The following is a 9,182-nucleotide window of genomic DNA, read 5'->3' as shown; positions in this document are numbered from 1 at the left end:
AAAAAATTAGGTTGGCAGCTGAGTAGAGGTCAGATTAGAATTGAGGGGGACTTGAGATAGGAGAAACAATTACAAGGCTATTACCGTAGCAGATAGATAGGAGAGAGATAATACCTAAACTAGGATGGAAAGAAAAGAGAATAAACAAGAAATGTTGCAAAAGTAGAAGCAATAAGATATGTTGAGGGATTAGATATATGGAGTGAGTAGGAGTAAGGAGATGAGGATGACAGTGAGGCTGCAAGCCTCAGGGACAGGAATGATAGTGGTTTACTGGATAGCAATAGGGAAGTTTAGAATAGGGGACAGTTTGTAAGAGGAAGATAAGGAGTGCTGTTTTAGACATGGTGAGTTTAAGGTGCCTATGGTATATCCAATTTGTCCAAAAATATTTCCGTGATATGGAACTGTCACTCAGGAGGGCAACTAGGACTGGATATACAGACCTAGTAATCATCAGCATAGAAATGGTAATTGAAGCCATAGGAGCTAATGAGGTCACTGACTGAGGTAATATAAAGAGAAATGAGAAGAGGACCCAGGAGAGAGTCTTGGGAGACACTCAGTTAATTTTATGCCATGGATGAAAAAATAGAAAAGAAGACGGAGAAAATGTCATCAGACACATAGGAGTAAAACACCGAGAGAATAATGTCATGAAAACCCAGAAAGAACAAAATATACAGGGGGAGAAGATTATCAGTATGGGGAAATTTTGAATACTTGTCAAAGGATAAGGATTAAGAAAAGACCATTAGATTTGGCAGCTAAGAGATCATTGGTAACTTTGGAGAGATCAGTTTTAATTAAATCATGAGATCAGAGGAGGGTTTATAAGAAAGTGAACGAAGAGGAAATGGAGGCACCTATGTTAGAGTTTTCTCAAGAAGTTTAACAGAGGGGGGTAAAGGTATGGGAGTATTACCTAGCAGGAATGGTAAAATCAAGTGAGTATTTTTAAAGGATAGGGAAGACACAGCTATGAAAACATAGGCAGAAAAGGAGTCAGTAGATAGGAAGAGACTGAAGATGAGAGAGAGTAAGGATTATACTGAGGGAAATCTGCTAGAGAAGATGGGAAGGGATCAAGGGTACATGTAAAATGGTTGGCCATGGCAACAAAAAGAAGCACCTCTTCATATGATACTGGACTAAAAGAGGGTATAGAAGAAGATATCTGAGCTGTATGAGACGAGGAAGTAGGGAGAAATGGAAACTTTTGGAAACTGGCTTCAATTTTTCTGTAATGTATGAAACACATTCCTCAGACGAGAGGATATGAGAAGAAGGTTCTGTGAGAGGATTGAAAAAGAACAAGAAGATACCAAATAGCCATTGTAAAGATTGAGATAGGAAAGTGATTAGGAAGGAGCGGAATGACTGCACTGAGGCAGGGGTGAGCCCAGTTGAGATTTTAAAATATAAATTTGGAATGGATCCAGTCAGCATGGTATTATGATTTCTTCCCCATTCCATTAAGCAGGACAGTAATAGGAGTGGATGGCACAAATGGTGAGACTAATGCGGGTTGATATTTAGCAAGGCATGATTTGCAATAGGATAAGGGGGCAAGAGATTCAAAAGGATAGTATTCAGTTAATTAGCCAAGGGATTGAAATAGTGAAATGAACAGAACATAGAGCAAATGCAAGAGTGCCTAGTATAGAGCTTCAGCCTTGGAGTCAGGAGGACCTGAGTTCAAAACTGATCTCAGACACTTGACACTTAAACCAACTGTGTGACTCTGGGCAAGTCACTTAACCCCAAATGCCTCACCAAAAAGCAAAAAAGAAAATGCCTAGGAAAGAACCACAGAGTGAAGGGTTTAAAGGTCACATTGCAGACAAAGAACAAAGTGTGGAGTCCTAAGGCATAGAAAGATAAGGAATGATATAATATTATGATCAGATAAAATAATTTCAGAGTTCATAGAAGTCTTCATGAAAATGAAGTCAGTGATGGCAAAATTAATGGTCTGACCATCTTTGTGTGTAGTTGAGGTGGATTGGATGAAGGCACGAAAAGAAGGAAGGAAGGAAATAAACATTTATTAAGCACCTACTACATGCCAGGCACTATGCTAATCACTTTATAAATATTTCATTTGGAAGATACTTCATAGGACTTAAATATGTGGAGGAACTGATATGTTGAAGTTTCATGGTATAAGGGCAGGAGATGTGGAAAAGAGAAAAATTATAAGCCAAGTACTGAACTTAATGACATAGAAAGAGAAACACACTGGGTTTCAATATACAATAGTCACTAGAATTTAAATTGAGTGATAAGTTTGGATAGTGTAAACATCAAAGGACAAGAGCTTGCTTAGGGCAAGTGGTCCAGAGAATGTCTATAAGTGGCAATAGGGAGTAAGGAGTATTCTGACCCCTCTGCTAATGACCAGAAGAAATTAAACAGCTGGGGATTTAGAAAAAGGTTTGTTGAATGCAAGTGGGATACAAAAATCACTGGAATGGAGAGTATTAAGGAATATTAGCAAACATAATGCAGTGTGACCTATCTGACAAGATTGTTATGAGGCTTATGTATTAATGTACATAAAGCACTTTGTAAAATTTTAAGTGTCATACAAATGTCAAGTGTCATTATTATTAACTTTATGATCCTATAATCTTACCTTCAGATTTCCATTCATACACATTGTTATCCTATTTCTGGTGATAAAGAAACTTTATTCACTACCCTTTTCAGTTCAAACATTTTAGGTGGAACAGAATGGAACCAATGACAACTCTTCAGTGTACAAAATGCACTTCTTAAATGTCCCATACTTCAAGATATACATATATATATATATATATATACACACATACATACACACAACACACACACACACACACACACACACACACACAGCAAAAGGCAGCATGGGAAAGTGTACATAGAAGTAGCCTCAGACCCTGGAAGACTTAGGTTCAAATCCTGCCTCTGAAACATAACATATTGGTTGTGTGATCCTGGTCAAGTCACTTAAGCTTTAGTCAACTTTTCAAGACAATATATAAGTTAGTGACATATGAATTACTTTTTTTAAAAAAGGAGCATCCTTCTCTGGGATTTCCCTTTTGTTCTGGGCTGGGACTAACTCAAGATAGTACATTGGTAGTTTAGTTTTGAAGGAAGGAAATGAGACATTCCTAAGTCATTCAACAGTTAACAAAAGAAACTTCCTTAGCCATAGCAAGAGAAGGCTATTCGACAAGGATAGGTACTAAGATTGCCTTGAGTTTAATCAGCTGAGTGAAGTTCCCACTGTGGTCCACCAACCAAAAGCCAAAGAGCTCCTTGAACTTCTTACGTCTAATTTGTACTGAGGAAAGGAAGTGATGCCAACAGTCTGAGCCCTTAGTGTTCTGGGCCAACCAAGTCTGAAAGAATGTTACAATACCTTTTAAGGAAAAACCAGACTGACTCAGGTGGAGGGAAGGGTTAGGATATTGGTCCTACCATAACTCTGAATAATGAAAATCAGTTTTCTTATTTACATATAAATCACTTCTAAGAACATACATATACAAATATGTATATATGTATATATACATACATAGAAGTGAAATATATATACATATGTTATGTATACACTCACATATACGTACAACACCTCAAGTTCTTTGTAGGGGAAGAGAGAAATGCTTTAGAAATTTGACAAATAAAAACATTTTGAGTCAGTATGCCAACAGACCACTCAACTTTTTTTGAGACTGAATTTCCCTAATTTCCCTAGTTAGAAGTATACCAGCCTTTCAAGTGGCTGATCCTGCTATTCATTGCACCAAAGTTTTGACCTATTCCATTTCTAATTGTGGCCAGTTGGCATCCACTTAGGTTGCTCTGGAGGTGGTTGTCACCGTATTGGTCCTAGACTTAGTGAAATACCCAATCAGCTTCAGCCCTTCTGCAACTCGGGACTACTGAGCTCAAGCAGTCCATTAGCCACAGCCTCCACAATACTAGGGGTTTCCACATATAAATGTCCTCAAATAAAAAAAAAATAATACCTCTGCTACAGAAATAAAATTCAATATGTAAGGCCCAATATCCAGTTCTGAAAGTAACACAGTACATATGGCTTCTTTAAAAAGCATAATGAGATGTGTTTAGAATAATGACAAAATGCCAAGGACCTGTGATGTCTTTTCACACTAAAACAGCTCACAACCCGTCTGTAGCATAGTAGCTAAGCCTTAGAGAATCACCTGAATCTCAAAGAAATTAAAAGGCTTTGATGTCATGAAGCTAGTATCACACAAGATTTTAACTGAAGTCTTCTCACTCCAAGTTGAGTCTACTTTTTACCATGCCAGACTACTTTTGATAAGCTCAAATTGCTTACATGCTTATAATAGGAAATTAAACTATGCTTATACTTACATGTAGCTCACTTAATTTCATTGTTAGATGTTTCATTTCTAAATTTTAATTGTGTTTTTATATTCTTAACCTGGTAATTCATTAATTTCCCATTTTAAACTATAAAATGATGGATAGAAGGCAGAATTTTTTTAAAAAAAGGAACACTTATCACTTAATCAGCATTTATTGAGCACTTGTTTTATGCTCCAAATAATCAGAGTAGCTTTTATCATTAAGAGCAATTCTTGTGAAACATAACTTTGAATTTATTTCTGTGTAATCCTAATCTGAAAAATTCCAGAAGCAGAATGAAAAGTAGATGGCTAAATTCCACAGATTTTCTTTTTTCAAATTAATCGATCATTTTTCTTTCATACAAAGCAATACAGACAGGTCAGATAAGTACTATGAGAGAAATAATTTAAAACTCTACCCAACAACTACTTATGATATAGATACAAATAGATTCTATTAAGCTACTAAATCAGGTGTTGATAATCTAGTGCACAATGTCCAAAAGCAAAACATCTGTGTTGTGGCCCAGGTTAAAACCAAAATTGTGAAGTTTGCCTCTTATCCCCTCCCTTCACATTTATGATAACTCCCTTCTGTATCCTTACACCCTTCCTCATTATGTGCACTGATTCTCTACACCTACACACACACACACACACACACACACACACACACACACACACACACATATCAAAATAATAGTGTGACTAGAAATTCCCTCCCCGGAAGTTGAGTACAGCTCCAAAATCATCCTTCTATCCACCCACCCAATAGCCACCACCCCTACAGCTAGTGGTGTGCTGGAACTAGTTCATACCAGCTCACAATAGCCAATTGTTAATTTTTCATTTTGGATATTAGCACTTTAGAAATCAGAAAAGCTACAAATCAGCACTTGATTTATTGTTTTGTTGATTGTACAGGGTTAAGAAAGTGATGGAGAAAATGTTAATGCAGATTAAACTTTAAAATGTATCATACATACTTTTTTTTTCCAGAAAACTTGGTACATATTTACCAGCACACAACTACACACAACTAATGTCATCACCTCTCCCAACTTCTAATGAAATTCTATTCCTCAGTTTTGGTTAACTTTGGCAAGAGTTTAAGGGGGAAAACTAACCAAATTAATTTTCACTATGGAGTGAATAATGCATAAGCTTAACTGGGGTGGAGTTACGTTCATTTTAAAATAGAAAGTTGTTCCTTCTAGTGAGCTTTTAATTGGTGGGATATTTTTGAAAGAGGAGACTTGAAATGTTTGTCAATTTTGAGAAGAATTAGAATGCAATACTAGAAAAGATACTGTAATTACAGTGAAGAAATCCTGTTTCTTGCATTTCTCACTTTGACCACAAGCAATGAACTTAATTATTTGAGCATTAGTGTTCTTATATATAAAACAGAGATAACAATATCTTAATACCCACTTTGTAAGGTTGATATGAAAACACGAGATCATATATGAAGAGTACTTTGCAAATCTTAAAGTTTTAGACAGCTCCAGGTTTTATGATGCTGGAAGGAGTAGTATTAATAGCAGTATTCACAATTCCTCTTAGCAATTCCAGAACTTAACATACATGTCCCAGATGGAAAAAAGCAAGGTGAAGAACTTGGTACCCCACTTTTAAAAAGTTGTCCTTCCAAAAACTAAAGAATTCATTTCAGTATTAATATTATTAATTAGTAATTAATGCATTAATATGACTTAAGTATTCAAATGGCCACTTGTTAAGTTGTCCAAAGTAAGTAGCAACTTTTATTAGAAAATTCAGTGAATGTAGGGAACATGAAACATCCTTCTCCTAAGAAAAGGGTAAAGTTATTTAAAAAAAATATCTAGGACTTTAGCTTATTCAGATCCTTCTGTAAATTTACTTACAGCTTGCTATATCTATGAATTAGATCTACTGATAATAATACGGGCTCAATTCATTCTAGAGCATAGCTTTTCTCATGAAAGGCAGATAGATACCTTGCTAACCTTAGGAAAAGCCCCTATTGTGATTTATGAGCATACTATGTTTCTTAAGACTTTCTTTTATATGTCAAAAACATGACATATATAGAAAAAAAAAGTATTTCATGTTTCTGTCTCACCCCTCCCTATCTGAATAAAGTCTGTATCTAATCTCATGAGAATGTATTTCCAATCAGGAAAATTTTAACTAAAGTTTTAACTTAATTAATTCCCCAATCCTCTTCTATCAATATACAACTAGTACTGACCTGCTATTTTGCTAAACCCTGCAGTTTTACAACTTTCTCAGGCCACCTTTTCTTAAAGGGGCCAAAATTTTTCTATGGATATTTTAAACACATATGAATATAACATAATGGTTATTTAGTGGCTCCTTCTAACTCAATGTTAATTCCATTATTATTTATTCTATGTGGCTCAGTAGAAAAACTTCACAGGAATACATGGGAAACTTTACTATGGATGGTATAAACTAGCCATTTACATCTTCCTCAAAACTAAAGGACACATAAAGAAAAGAGTTTGGAAATATCAATTTCCACATATCAAGAATGATACTCTCAAACAATGTGGAGAAAAAAAATAACTTAAGATATCTTAAGTGAAGAAGATAGTAAGGGAAAGCTTAGGTTGCTTTCCCTGAAAGAGGCAGTTTTCCTAGAGAAAAAGACATTCAAAGGAAGAAAATATTATTTCATCTGAAAAGCCTTCTGAACTCCCTGGGAACATGGACACCCTCATGAAGTCCCAACATAAGTCAGCTACTCTGACAAGGACATTTCAGTGTTGGGTATTAGGTGAAAATGAGATAGGACAGGCCAAGAATGCCCAGAACCAATAAACTATATCAATATGCTAATAAGGATAAGAGATTTAGGAGGGTCCTAGTCATGGGTAAGTATGAAAAAATTTGTCACATGTCAGGACAATTTGGCTGTGTGTCTAAACAGGCTTACAATCAAAGTTAGAAAGGTACAGATTAATTGGTAGCAGGAGAGGTTCTGGCAGGCACCTGGAGTCTTGCATGATGGGGGGGAGGGAGGGTGCCAGGGGAGAGTAGGTGGAGATTGATCTGTCAGTAGGCAAGAGGTAAAAACCAAGCAGGGAATTGGTCAGTCTTGGGAGATCTGGCAACAGGCAGTAGACCTGCCAAAAGACCTGGGGTTTAGGGACAAGACCCATTCAGTGGGTAGATTAATAAAAGAAAGGCTGGACCCCAGTCTGAGAGGGCTGAGCCACTAGGTAGCATACCCATGCAGAAATATATAGAATAAGATGGTGAACTAGGGTACAGGGTAGGACTTAGTCATATAGAATAAGGTGCCGTCCCTGTTACTTAGAACCAGGTTTCAAGGTCAGAGTGGAATCAGTAGCAAAGCAGATGATGAGTCAAAGATCTTTATATTTCCCCTTCATAGGGTTGGACTTGGAACTAGAGCCTAGAGTGGAGCTAAGTCAATTGGTGGTGATTAAGTGACATCTGTTTTTGGACATTTAAGGGATGTGGGTACATGGGGTCAAATTCTTGATAACGAGTTTATAACCTCATGAGTTCTAGTCCCATAGGATCTAGTTCCAGCATTGATATAACAATGAAGGATTTCCAGCTTAAGGGCAGAACTGAGTAAGGCTATTTCTCTAAGAATAAAGAACAACTCTTCTCCCATGGAGCTATCCAGGATTCTGAACTCACTGGGTAAGATCTATGAATCCTGCTTATCTTGAGCTTTGCCCTCCTTTTTTAAAGGAGCTCCAATACCAGCAACCCATGTCCTCACTGATAGCAATTAACCTAATAACTAGCCAAGGTTTTACTTCAACTACCATCCACTTACTCTGATGCCTGTTCCTACATTGTCCTGAATTGTCAGCCTATTTCCCCATTTGGTTCTTGAGAGAAGGGAAAGGAAAAAAAATGCCTTTTCAATCTTATTAATATAGAGTTATTTAAGTTACCAAAAAGCAATATTGGATAATGGCATGGATGCATACAGGAAAAAGAGATCCACTATTATGAGAAATCACTAAAAACATGAGAATCGTATATTTAAAGTATTCTTGTTAATAAGAGTATAGTTTTTACATAGCAGACTTATTTGTCAACCAGACTATTTTGTCAACCAGAGCATTTATACCTTGATTTCACAACTGGAGGCGTAGGTTTAATTGACTGACTTACATTTCTCTAGACACTTGATAATCTTCTTTGGAATAAAAAAGTAAAGCATCTTGCCTAAAATTTAGGCTTGCACTTCTTTGTTTAGAATAAAACGGATTATTTAAACTGTTAGATTAACTTAGATTTCTGGGGGAAAATATAGGAGGCATTAATAAAGAGATGATATTGAGAACTTAGAAAAGAAAGCAAACTTCACTAAAAGCCAGAATAGGCCCAATAAGAAGAAATCATGTCAAGCTAATCTTATTTTTTTTTTGTAACAGTGTCACTACTAAGTTGGGTTACGGAGTGCCATAGATTTAATATGTCTGGATTTCAGTAAAGCATTTGACAAAGTCTCTCACAATTTCTTTGTTGATAAAATGAAGAGGTAAACTTCTCCTAAATTTCAGTTAGGGTTTAGTGAAATTTTAGAGACCCCCTGAAATCTATCTATGAAACTACTGGACCTTAGGGTAGGAATCCCTGACCCAGAAGAAGATCTCTAGTGGAATGCCCTAGAGCTCTGAGCTTGGCACTATTTGTTTGACAATTTTAATCAATAACTCAGATAAAGGTAAAGACAGCATGCTTATGAAACTTATGGATGACATGAAGCTAGGAGGAATATCTAATGTGTTCAATAAC

The sequence above is a fragment of the Phascolarctos cinereus genome, unplaced genomic scaffold (genome assembly GCF_003287225.1).
Source record: "Phascolarctos cinereus isolate Bilbo 61053 unplaced genomic scaffold, phaCin_HiC Scaffold_7;HRSCAF=346, whole genome shotgun sequence".
NCBI classification, from domain to species: Eukaryota; Metazoa; Chordata; class Mammalia; order Diprotodontia; family Phascolarctidae; genus Phascolarctos; species Phascolarctos cinereus.
The sequence above is the reverse complement of the archived record's forward strand: the minus strand, read 5'-3'. Positions refer to the sequence as shown.